Below are 11684 nucleotides of genomic sequence, written 5' to 3' on the forward strand. Positions count from 1 at the left end.
AATGTTACAACTGTCGTCGGTCTCCCATAGCCTTTACGACAAACATAGTGGTATTCATCATTACTCTGTGCCAGTATTTGAAAATGTACCACTATTACTCCTACAACATTTGGAAAATTCCAGATTGCATGGAAACCTTCCATAATTGTGTGCAGCTCCGGCACAGCTGGCCACCTAATGTAATGTGCTGCGTTATCTTTAAGAGCAGTTGTCACGTTTTCAAGACATCGGCACACTGATACCTTGCTAATCGCCAATGTGTCACCCAATACACCCATGTTTTGCACACATCTTCTATTAAAATTCCTATGAGCCGTTGTAAATATTTCTGTCTATGCATACACTGTATGCATAAAAGCAGTCATGTTTCCGAAGGTTCAAAACAGGTAATGATCGTGAGATCTACCTGTCGTATCTATACACCAAGTAAGTAATACGACCGCTATCGTATATTCTGCTCCCGACATCGTAATAATAATAATAATAATAATAATAATAATAATAATAATAATAATAATAATTGCTCATATTTGTATTTATAAAGCTAATACCATATATAAATATATTTATAAAGCTAATTGCAATTTATATAAATATATGTTTTATATATATAATATATATATATATATATATATATATATATATAGATAGATAGATAGATAGATAGATAGATAGATAGATAGATAGATAGATAGATAGATAGATAGATAGATAGATAGATAATCAGACCAGACACGAGACATAATGAATTTACATAACACATTTAAAGGTACTTTTAAAAAATGTATTTAAAGATCTTCGAATTTCTTGGATTCGGCTTTGTTTATCCCTCAACTAAACTTGTGTAACCCTTTCAACAGATATATAGATCAAGTTAAGTTATTTTGAGTGATGGAAAAGGTACCTTTGGCGTGATGGGTTAACATACAAAGGTACTAACTCTTTAATATGTGCAAAAAGCCTTCAGACGCATGGCGTCCTTTTTGCAATAAAATGTTATTGATGATCGTTTGAAAGTTATGGCGACTCAAAAGTTGTAAAAGTTGTAATAAACGAAGAACCATGTCATTAGTTCACCAGTCCTTATTTAGGGTTTATTTGAACACTTTGCTCAAAATAAAATGAATACTAAAATGTTGTTTGTTTTATAAAAATACTGTTAGTTGAATGGTAAAAAACAATTATTATTAAAAAAAAAAAAAGTAGGCCTACACACAAATATATTTATGAAAATAAAAAGTAGCTTATATGCTAAAATTATAAAAACCACCATGTTATATTTTTGGAGCCCCACATTAAAATAAATAAATAAATTAATAAATAAATAAAAAGAGGATGTTTTTCACATGATCTTCAAATATCTTCCAGCATAAAACCAAATCAAATTAATAGTAATTACTTTAATTATTCTAACAATATACACAAATCAACTAGGGTTACCAACATACATATTACAGTGTAAACTATAAAGTATGTGTTTACTGAACACACAATGGTTGTTGCATTAAGGTGTACACATTGATATTTCATACAACGTATCCTGAACACAAACTATGATATATATTATAATATATGTATATATATATATATATATATATATATATATATATATATATATATATATATATATATATATATATATATATTATATATATTAATATATATAGTATATATATGAATAAATTAATGCAATGCCCTCACGTGTATTTGCACACAAAAATAAAGGCAATTAAAAATGGGAGAGCTTGCTGACTCTTCAATCGGCTTTGACCTTTCATTATTAGCGAGATATTGGTCCTTTGGGCTGTGGTAAAAGCCCTGTGGTTTTAGTGTGCCCTTGATAGCAACAGACAGGGCGGATTACACAAAGCGCCTCTCTGGGCGTCTATGACCACTTCATTGCCCACCTCATGTATATTTCATAAGTGTGCAATTGAAAAGTAGGCCTAGCATACCAAAAAAAAAAAAAGATGGGAAAGGCTGATTAGCCATACTAATATTTAGGATGTATTGTGCCCATTTGGGATGTATACATTTGTAATGTAGAGGTTTATCGTAATCCCATCACATTTAATTATTTACACAACGGTTTTAGTCAAAAACTAATATTCTGGAATTGTTGTGCTAATCTATATTTAATAAGTGTGACAATATATATATATATATAATATATATATATATATATATATATATATCTAATCGTGATAACATTGTGAGGCCCTTGTCGTGTATGTTTCCACACAAAGCAGTAAATATAATACATCTGATTTGATTCATTCATGTAAAAAAATATCCCGACCGTTGGAATATATGTGCCTCTGCCAGCCGATGAGCGGAGGATTCATCTGCAGCACTGCTGTCAAAATTCACAAGCCAAAACACAAAGATACGCGTGGCCAACACGCCAAACAAATGCATGGCGGCATATACCACTTATTATTCAAATTTTAAGAAACGTAATATTTTAAGATAATATCGATAACAGGAGAAATGAGTGAAAGACGCGAATAGCGGTTTATTTATTTATTTTTGTAACATTAACATAATCAATTAAATTGTACTGCCGTTCATTTGACATTTAAATCTATTGTTTAGGCCTCTCTCTGTTGGCAATGAAAATAAATGACTATTAATTCACTTTGTAACCATGTAGATACATTATAATGTCCACGGGGTAACAGTGTAATGTAATAAATCCCCCCCCCCCCCCCCCCCCCCCCCCCCCCCCCCCCCCCCCCCCCCCCCCCCCCCCCCCCCCCCCCCCCCCCCCCCCCCCCCCCCCCCCCCCCCCCCCCCCCCCCCACGTATACTTTATTAAAGAGACACTCATAAAAAAAGGTATTCAAAAGGAAGTATGAAAAAAATAAAATCAGTTAAAACTTCCACGAAGACTTAAATAACCAAATCAATAAATGGGGTTAACAATTCAATTAAGAATCCTATTGATCCAATTATCATTGCAATTTAGTCAGAAATAAACAGATATTTGAACTTAAACTGAATTTGATGGTCTAGTTATTACATCAATCGCTGTAACATAAACACGCATATACACACGTCTATATATATATATATATATATATATCTATATATATATATATATATATATATATATATATATATATATATACACCCAACGCTTTGAACAAAAAACTAGAAAGTTGGCAAACTAAGGAATATAACATAGCCAGTATAGTTAAAATATTTTTTCTATTGCATCTTGTAAACTAATACAGTATATTGTACTATTATTATTATTATTATTATTATTATTATTAAATACTATTAACAACAACAACAACAACAACAACAACAACAACAACAACAATCATAATAATAATAATAATAATAATAATAATAATAATAATAATAATAATAATAATAATAATAATGTTTACTACACGTATGACATTCCTAAAAGAAAAACACTGTATAATGCTAATCAATAAAGCAATCTATACTGTCTTTTACCTGTTGAGAATTGTTTTTTTAAATGACAGACTCCAGAAATTAGACAAAGCCCTTCCTTTATGTATTAACCTTGTTTATTGTGTTCTGCAAAATATGTCCGAATATTGTCACAGGCAACAACGTATTGTGTAAAGACTTGTATGGCTGATAGTTAACCGGTTACCGTTTTTATTCTACACGTTAGATGTCCATTGCCTCATGAAATAAATTCATTAGCAACGCAAGTCAACCTTTGGGGCCTTCTGACTGTACTTGTACACAAAGACTACTGTAAATAAAACACAACTGTTCGAACTGTGTGTGGAAACAAACCTTTCTAATTTGCAGGATTTAAGTGGATTATAGAATTATCCCCCCCTTCGACTTCGTCTATGTTTTACTCAGTGGCAGAAGCCTGGACGCTCCCCAAGGTAACGAATCCATTATTTAAATTTGTAGTTTGATGGATTGCTGCTTGCGCTATTCCAGGAATATATACCCAAAGCGAATGAGCTATACGGAAGATGCAGAAATGAAAACATTTTGCTCCGTATACCACCCAGGGTGTACTTTAGAGGCAATATATTTTCCTAATAGTTGTCACTGAAAATCAGAAAGGACCAGGGAAGCAACTGTTTCAGGATTCTTTTCACATAGCCTGCATTTTCAGGACAACTATCAAAAGCCCATTCATTGTTAGCTTTGATATAACACAGAGTGCCACTTCATACAGAAAATCGGTTTTGCGTTTAAACAAATCGATAGCATTTTTTTTTTTTTTTAAAGAAACATAAATAATTTTTGGGTTAAAGTTATTTATGTTCATTCTACATTGTTGACAAATCACGTTGTGTATACTCTTGTGTATATATGTGCTAAATTAAAAAGGAGTAAGCAAACTCGAATCTTCAAAGTTGATTTGGTAACTTATTTACAGGGTAAACTTCTTGTTATTTATTTATTTATTTATACTATCCAGTGCTTTTTAAACATGTTCATAATTAAATTGCATAGCAATATAATGCACTTTGCAAAACGATAGTATTTTAGATTTACCTGCCTTTTAGGAGGATTTACAATACACTTGTCTCGGCCTGAGGTTGACGTCATTGTGTTTTAATTGAGGTAGATGTATGCTAAAATTATATAAAATCAACTTACTGTTAACAGCGAAGCAAAATCGCACATCACCGTCTCACATTCTTCAAAGGTGCTGTTTGTATACAGGCCTACTGTATAGTTAGCAGATACCGTTATTGCCTCCAGAGCAGCTATAAACCCAATACGTGGTTCGAATCTTAACTCAGAGCGAGGCAGAAATTTGAACTTTCCACTTATCACCTGCTGTGTTCTAAGAGCTCACAAAATAATACCTATTACAAAAGCCGACGTCATACAGGTTTGCTTTGGATGAAGATGTCAGGTGAGATATGATCATTAGTCTCTGTGTGCGTTTGCGATATCAACTGCAGATATACAAGCATTGCGTGCGCATATAACAGTCCTCGTTATAACCTCATAGAAGTCCTATGAAAATATGTCGGATACATTATTGTGCTACCCCACTGCTGTGTTCCTAAAGGTTAGATATTAAAACAATTTTAGCAATTTATAAATTAGCTTTATTTCTGGGCACATACTTACCTTTTTAGATGATTACCTTTTTAGACAAGTCAGGGATTTTGAATGAGACTTTTTTTGTGTTTTTGTCTCAGTTATATGAATAATTATTCCTGTTGTTCCCACCATATGACGGAATAGATGGTACAGCACGTGGATTACACCCACCCACCCCCGTGTGTTACTACGAAAGTAAGTAGCGTGACAAAGTACAGTGTATGAGAAGATAATGTACCATTCTGCCTTGTTAAAAATCGCGGTAAACACATTTATAATATCATTCATTTAAAAAAAGTTCCTAATGCAAGTAACCTATTGATTTCATGTATTCTAAAACATCGTTGTCTTATTGTTATATGTAACTATACAAATGATTATGCGGTCGAAACAATAAATCGTATCAACTCAGGTTAGACAGATGCAAGGCTAAACACGTTGTAAATTATTTTTAACACCACCAGCACGAAACCCCCTAATTTATAAAACATGCGTCTAAATGACACTTAGCTTAGACTAATTATGGCGCAACTATCCTTATTTACTTCATAAGGAAAATATCGACGATTAAGAGCATAACCTGTTGTGTTGCCTTTTAAAGGGAAATCGCGTGCTGTGCACTCTATTTGTGTACTAAACATATTTGAAATAGATGAGATGCACTGCAGTATAAATTTAGCCTGAAGGGGTCGCAGTTTCAACAAAGATCAATTTTAATCGAATCGTTTTACGCTTGCAAAGTTTTAATCTTACAGCTTCAACACACACACACACACACACACACACACACACACACACACACACACAAAAAAACCCATACATTATGCAAGTCAGCATGAACGTGGTATAACAAAATAAACCTGTTCTCTGTCTAATTATACAATGCATCCTTGCTTGTCACACTGTAAATGCATTTGTATTACTGTCCTGTGTTAACACATCAGACTATAGTTTTAAAAACAATAATATTTAAAGAAATAGTTGGGTATGTGGGAGGAAATTATTAAAATCTGTTTTGTGATGTTAACAGCCAGGATGGTGTGAGTTAGTGGGTGAATGATTTTTATTTGTTTTGTTTTCTTATAAACAATAGTCGTGGTTGTAACAATATCAGTTGCTGGGATCATCGTTCGTCTTCATTTCGAAAACATTTTGACTGTGTGTGTGAGACATTGGCAGCTGATATATTTTAGAGTTGAGAGAGAGAGAGAGAGAGAGAGAGAGAGAGAGAGAGAGAGAGAGAGAATGCAACTTTTTACATTTTAGGGACTAATTTAAGTTAGAAATTGAATTAATAAGATAGGACCCTTACAGTAATAAAACGGGTATTTGTTTTTCCATGGCAAGGATGCTACATTCATTTTATAAAATGTCTGGTCTGTGTAGGCCTGAATATACGCAAAGTGTTAGGCAGCATTTCAAACTGGGTGTTAAAGCCGCGTTACAGTTGGTTTTAGAAGTGGCTCATTGTAACTGTTTAACTGTTGCTAAAAAAAGCTTTTTTTTAATGGTGTATAGACTTGAGGTTGCGACGTATTTTACCAGATACCGTTGCCAATAGATTGAAGTAGTGTGTTTGTGGTATTGTGGTCTGAAGCAGTACTCGATGTGGATAATTTTGCATCAAAGATGAATGTAATATATTATTTGGTTACAGATCAGCTTTCATCAATATACAAAATTATGAACATGTGTGATTATCCAAACTATTAATGTGTACCGGGTACAACATGTCATTATCTATTTACAAACAAAAAATGGATGCTTTATCACGAAACATTTCTTTATTAAACACAATATACCTATGTGCAACGGTCTCACTGTGGAGACGTTATCACAGTAACGTTTTCTACTGCCTAAAAACGTCACTCTCTGTGTTTAGTGCGTCGAGCTAAATGTACTGGCCGAAAACAAAACCTGCTATGTCACAATATGCACGATTGCATCCCATTTAACAAAATCCAAACACTTCCATAACGCTTGCTTATACCACACACGGAGAGACAGGGTTGTAGTGATATAGTGTACTACAATTATCCACACAGGCGTGCATGCTACATAAGCATGGACATTTTGGTGTATAGGCTAGCTATACACAGACTAAAATCAAATAACCTCTTAAGTGTGTTACTCATCTGAAGTCTGACCTGTTGGTCTCCTAACTGATAAAGTCGATTGTAGACTTTCGAGTGAGTGTGAACGCGATTACAGCAATACACCCAAAGTAAATGTTTTGCTTCTGACGTTGTTCGGAATTCGCACATCTGTCTCTTTCAGAAGTCCATGTGTTGCTGAAAGACAGGGACTAGTTTTCAACAGAAGGGATTTATCCAGGAATCCTGCAAAGATTCCAATACAATATTTAGTTAGCTTTTAAACAGTCAATGCTTTGCTGTTTGGACTTTGTTTTAAAATGGCAAGGATGAAATTAAGAAGTGTAGCTCTAATGTATACGTATCAGACAGCAACATATGGTGTATCTATTTCCAAGAAATACATTTTATGATATATATATATATATATATATATATATATATATATATATATATATATGATATATTTATATATATATATAAAGTCCAGACTGTAAACAGTCTCCGCTTGCACAGTCCCTAGTGCTCATAATAAATAAAAATTGACGTCTCGTGTTTTTTTTATGAATAAATAAAGGCAATACGATGTCATCAAAGTGCGAAAAAGAGAGAAAACTGTTCGAAAGACTCGCACAATATCTTTGGTGGAATAATTTTGCTGGTGTTCTGTATAAAATACACAGAACCACCGCATGCGTCTTTATTGTCATCAAATAACCACCAACTCCACGGGAAAAAAACCCCAGTCTGTTTAATAAACGATATGGTTTAAAAAGAAATAAATAAATAAAAAATATGGAAAGCCAATCTGAACACTTTAACAAATACAAAAATGTCTGTAAATCCGTATGAAATAAGCAGTTCTTACTGGAATTCATAGTTGATTCATGGGCGCTATTTCCAAGCTGATTTAGACATCTGTAAGTAACACTATTTCAAATCGCTTACTGCTACTTTCCTGCCATAAAAATAAAATATAATAATATAGTATATCATTTGATAACGCCTAGTGACCGATACGTTGTTGTTGGGCCTATAGGTGAAAAAACAAACAAACAAACAAAAAAAAGTTTAAATTATTACTCGAAAAATGATTAATTATTATCTAAACATGTATTGCACTACTATTATATATTTGCTATTGTTAGCTACCATAACAAAAGAAAACTCAAACATTTTATTGAGGTTAAACATTGGACTCTAAATGTACGTAGGTAAAAATGGAAAACACGATACGTAATGCATAATTCATCAGTCTGTATTATTGTTATGAAATGCGTTAAATTCGCAGTCTAAGACTCAGAGATATTGTCATCATATCATACCTTTATAGAGTTCCTGTTTATTGTTTGTACAATGTATAGTGTTTGTACAGAAGTGAAACCGGTTTATAACGGTATGCATTGCATTTATTAACGAAAAAATAACAATAGCCAAATCTGTGGCTCTTATACTATGAGTTATTCCAGTTGGTATTATCATATGATACAGGATTACTCTGGTTGTGGATGTTATATGATACGGCTAAGGGTAGCCAAACAACATGAACTGTGACTAAAACTAAAATTTGAACTGTTAATATACGTAGTAAACGTGTTAACATTTTGTATAGTTTTTTTTTTTTTGCCTAGAGAATTGGCCTAGAAAATATCATACATCGATAAGTCGGGAATATACAACTACAGAATTATTTACACAAAACATTGAAGTTAAAAAACAAATAATAATATTTTATTGCAAAATCATTTACTAGACTATATTTAGGCTACTTCAAGTTGCTGCTTAATGATTTAAAAAATATAAAAGCTGGTCTACATTAAACTGAGTCCTTGTTTGCTGATCGCAGAATGACCAGATCGCGGTGTATTTGCTCAATCACACTTTTCGCAGGACAACAATCCATATCGTGAGATGTAATTATTGATATAATTATTTGCCAATGGACGCTTGTAAGTACCTAATGACATTTCTCCTGAACACCGAGTGGGTACATGAAGCGGGAGCCAATGATTTGTATCAAAGAATAATGGCAAATGAATGACCCAGCGCCGTGACCACCAATAGAGGAAATACGTGAATTAAATATTGACAAACAAGTTATCCTTGATATCAAAACTTGATTGTTTTGAGTTGCCCAGCCGAGACTCATACCCCGCTACAGACTGGCTGTGGATGTGACCTTTGTTATTTCAGCCCACACTAAGCACCTCAGTGGAAACAAGTTGAGCACGTTCACTTCTGATAAACATTATCTTTAAACCACTGGAGACCGAAATAAGGAAAGCGAGCTCTTCCGACAGGGGCACGTCAGCAACACACATCGAGAAAGCGAGCGAGAGAAAGGAGAGAAAGAGATAGGAAGAAATAAAGACAAAACAGCCAGCGAAGGTTATAAAGTCATCGGTAAGAAAACACAGCTGAAAGGGTAGCCATATTGCAATGTATTTAGACAAGAAATTGGTTTATGCGGAAGCAACGTGTGGGGGAAAGACGGTACAATTGTAAGATACATAAATTGGCATTGTATTTAAATAGGACTGCTTCATAAGGGTAATACGAGAACACAAAGGGCGCGTTTAAATCAACAGATTACTTTGAACTGCAAAGAAACGAGCGAGCAAGAACTACATGGGAACAAATCTGTAAGAGAGAGGTTAGAAATAATAAGAAACAACACGAATAAATAATAGTTAAACGGCAGATGTATGAACCTTGAGGGTGGTGGAACTGCATTGTAAACAGGAAACGAGACAATGTTTGAGTGACACAGAAATAAATAGGCTGAACTCAGACACTGCAATTATTATGCATTCAAACGCGCAAAAACAGAAACCATGCATTTCCAAGCAAATTTATAATGACTTAAAGGATTTTTCTTTTAAGTCGATGAACGGGCTGTATTCCAGGCCTATGTGTTCTAGGCTACATGGTTCCATTTCTGTGGGATTCATATGTCTTTATTAGATAAGGGTTAAAGTTATTAATGTATTATGAAGTGTGGCAACGATAGATAGGCCTACTGGACTATTTGCACGATTTAAACCAAAGCCTAAAGTTTTTGTAAGAGGAAAGACAAAAAAGAATATTTTTCGTACCAATTATGTTGGCTATATTAATGGAGATTATATTTGCCGCACTTAGAAGGGATTCTAAGTGTTGGGGTTTTATCAACACAAAACAGAAGAGAATAAACAAACACCTATAAATACGAAGTAAATACAAGCCAACCAGTTTACCATTTTAAAAAAGCGACCATGTTGAATAAAAAAACTAACAAGATATATATATATATATATATATATCTATATATATAAATCATACATTTATGTTAAAGCTTAGTTGTTTCCAAGAAATCAACAGTCAGTTTTAATTGCATTTATTACGTTTATAACTGATATGATTACATTTGTAAAAACAAAGCACAGTTTTTAGTTAATATTTTATAACAAACAAAATTGTATTGTGTACCGGTTGCATCATGTAGTCCTTAAATCTATTTCATTAAAAAAGAATACCCGACTCTTGCCATCCTTAACTTTACTGGCAAACATGACCTTTTTTCTATATCCTTAGCATAACTCAATGTAACTTCGTTAAGTGTTGCATTCTGAAACCTCGGCATGAAACAAAACTTGCTCTAATATTCGGTCATTAAACTAAGTGATGCAGGAAATATGTACGCTAACCTTGCTAAATTACTCCCAAAGGTCATTTTGCAGATAAAAATAAAACAACATACAAAAAAACATAAAGTCGATCATTAATTCGTTCATTTCAAACAACTTACTGTAACTCGAAGCGATAACCCGTTGTCTTGCAGTAAGAAGAGTTGGTATTTATTAAATTTAGAAATTTAGTTTATTTTAATATAGAATTATTACATTAAAAAAAAAAAACAATATATAACTTTAAATAATCATGATTACAATACACAGTAAGGTTAAAACGAAAGTTTATCGTGGCAGATATCTGAACAGCGCCAAATAAATATTACAGTTAAAATCCTATAAGTAAGTTTGACAATAATATCGCCTATATATTGCACACATAAATGCACAACAATTCAAATATTCTTATTATAATGGGTAAAATTAACCAAATGAATTAAAAAGTGCAATAAACTAAAATGTTATATGTTTTAGATCTGTATTTTCAAAAATAATTTGTTGCTTAAGATAATTTATTTGATGTTTGGGATATTGTGGACAGATACAGTGCCAGTATTGTACAGACATACATTTGCGTATCATATAAGTCTATGTATTGACTGTTTATAACATAAATACAAAGCGTTACATTATTTGAATAAACTTACCATTCCTAATGTACGTTGTAAAGTAGCCTATAGCTTTGTATAGAGGTTGGCAGTATGTTGGGCATGCCTGTTCGGATAAAGGACAAGAAATCTCCACCATTGTGCTGCCATGTCAATTTCACTGGCCAATAGGAGCAGGTCTGTTGCAAGTCCCGTCTGTTTACAGGCTACTCAACGGTGAGTGACAGGCAAAGTTACAGAAGTCCGGC

The 11684-nt window shown here is 33.3% G+C and overlaps 1 protein-coding gene across 1 annotated transcript in view; it reads right to left on the minus strand.

Moving 5' to 3' along the window:
* The window catches only part of nkx2.9 (NK2 transcription factor related, locus 9 (Drosophila)), a 29105-nt gene extending 17436 nt beyond the window's left edge, over positions 1-11669 (minus strand). The window contains exon 1 of the transcript XR_005951263.1: positions 11476-11669. The gene's annotated coding sequence lies outside the window, so the exon portion shown is untranslated. The remainder of the gene's footprint in view (positions 1-11475) is intronic.
* Between the last annotated feature and the right edge of the window lie 15 nt (positions 11670-11684).

The sequence above is a fragment of the Polyodon spathula genome, chromosome 12, assembly GCF_017654505.1.
Source record: "Polyodon spathula isolate WHYD16114869_AA chromosome 12, ASM1765450v1, whole genome shotgun sequence".
NCBI classification, from domain to species: Eukaryota; Metazoa; Chordata; class Actinopteri; order Acipenseriformes; family Polyodontidae; genus Polyodon; species Polyodon spathula.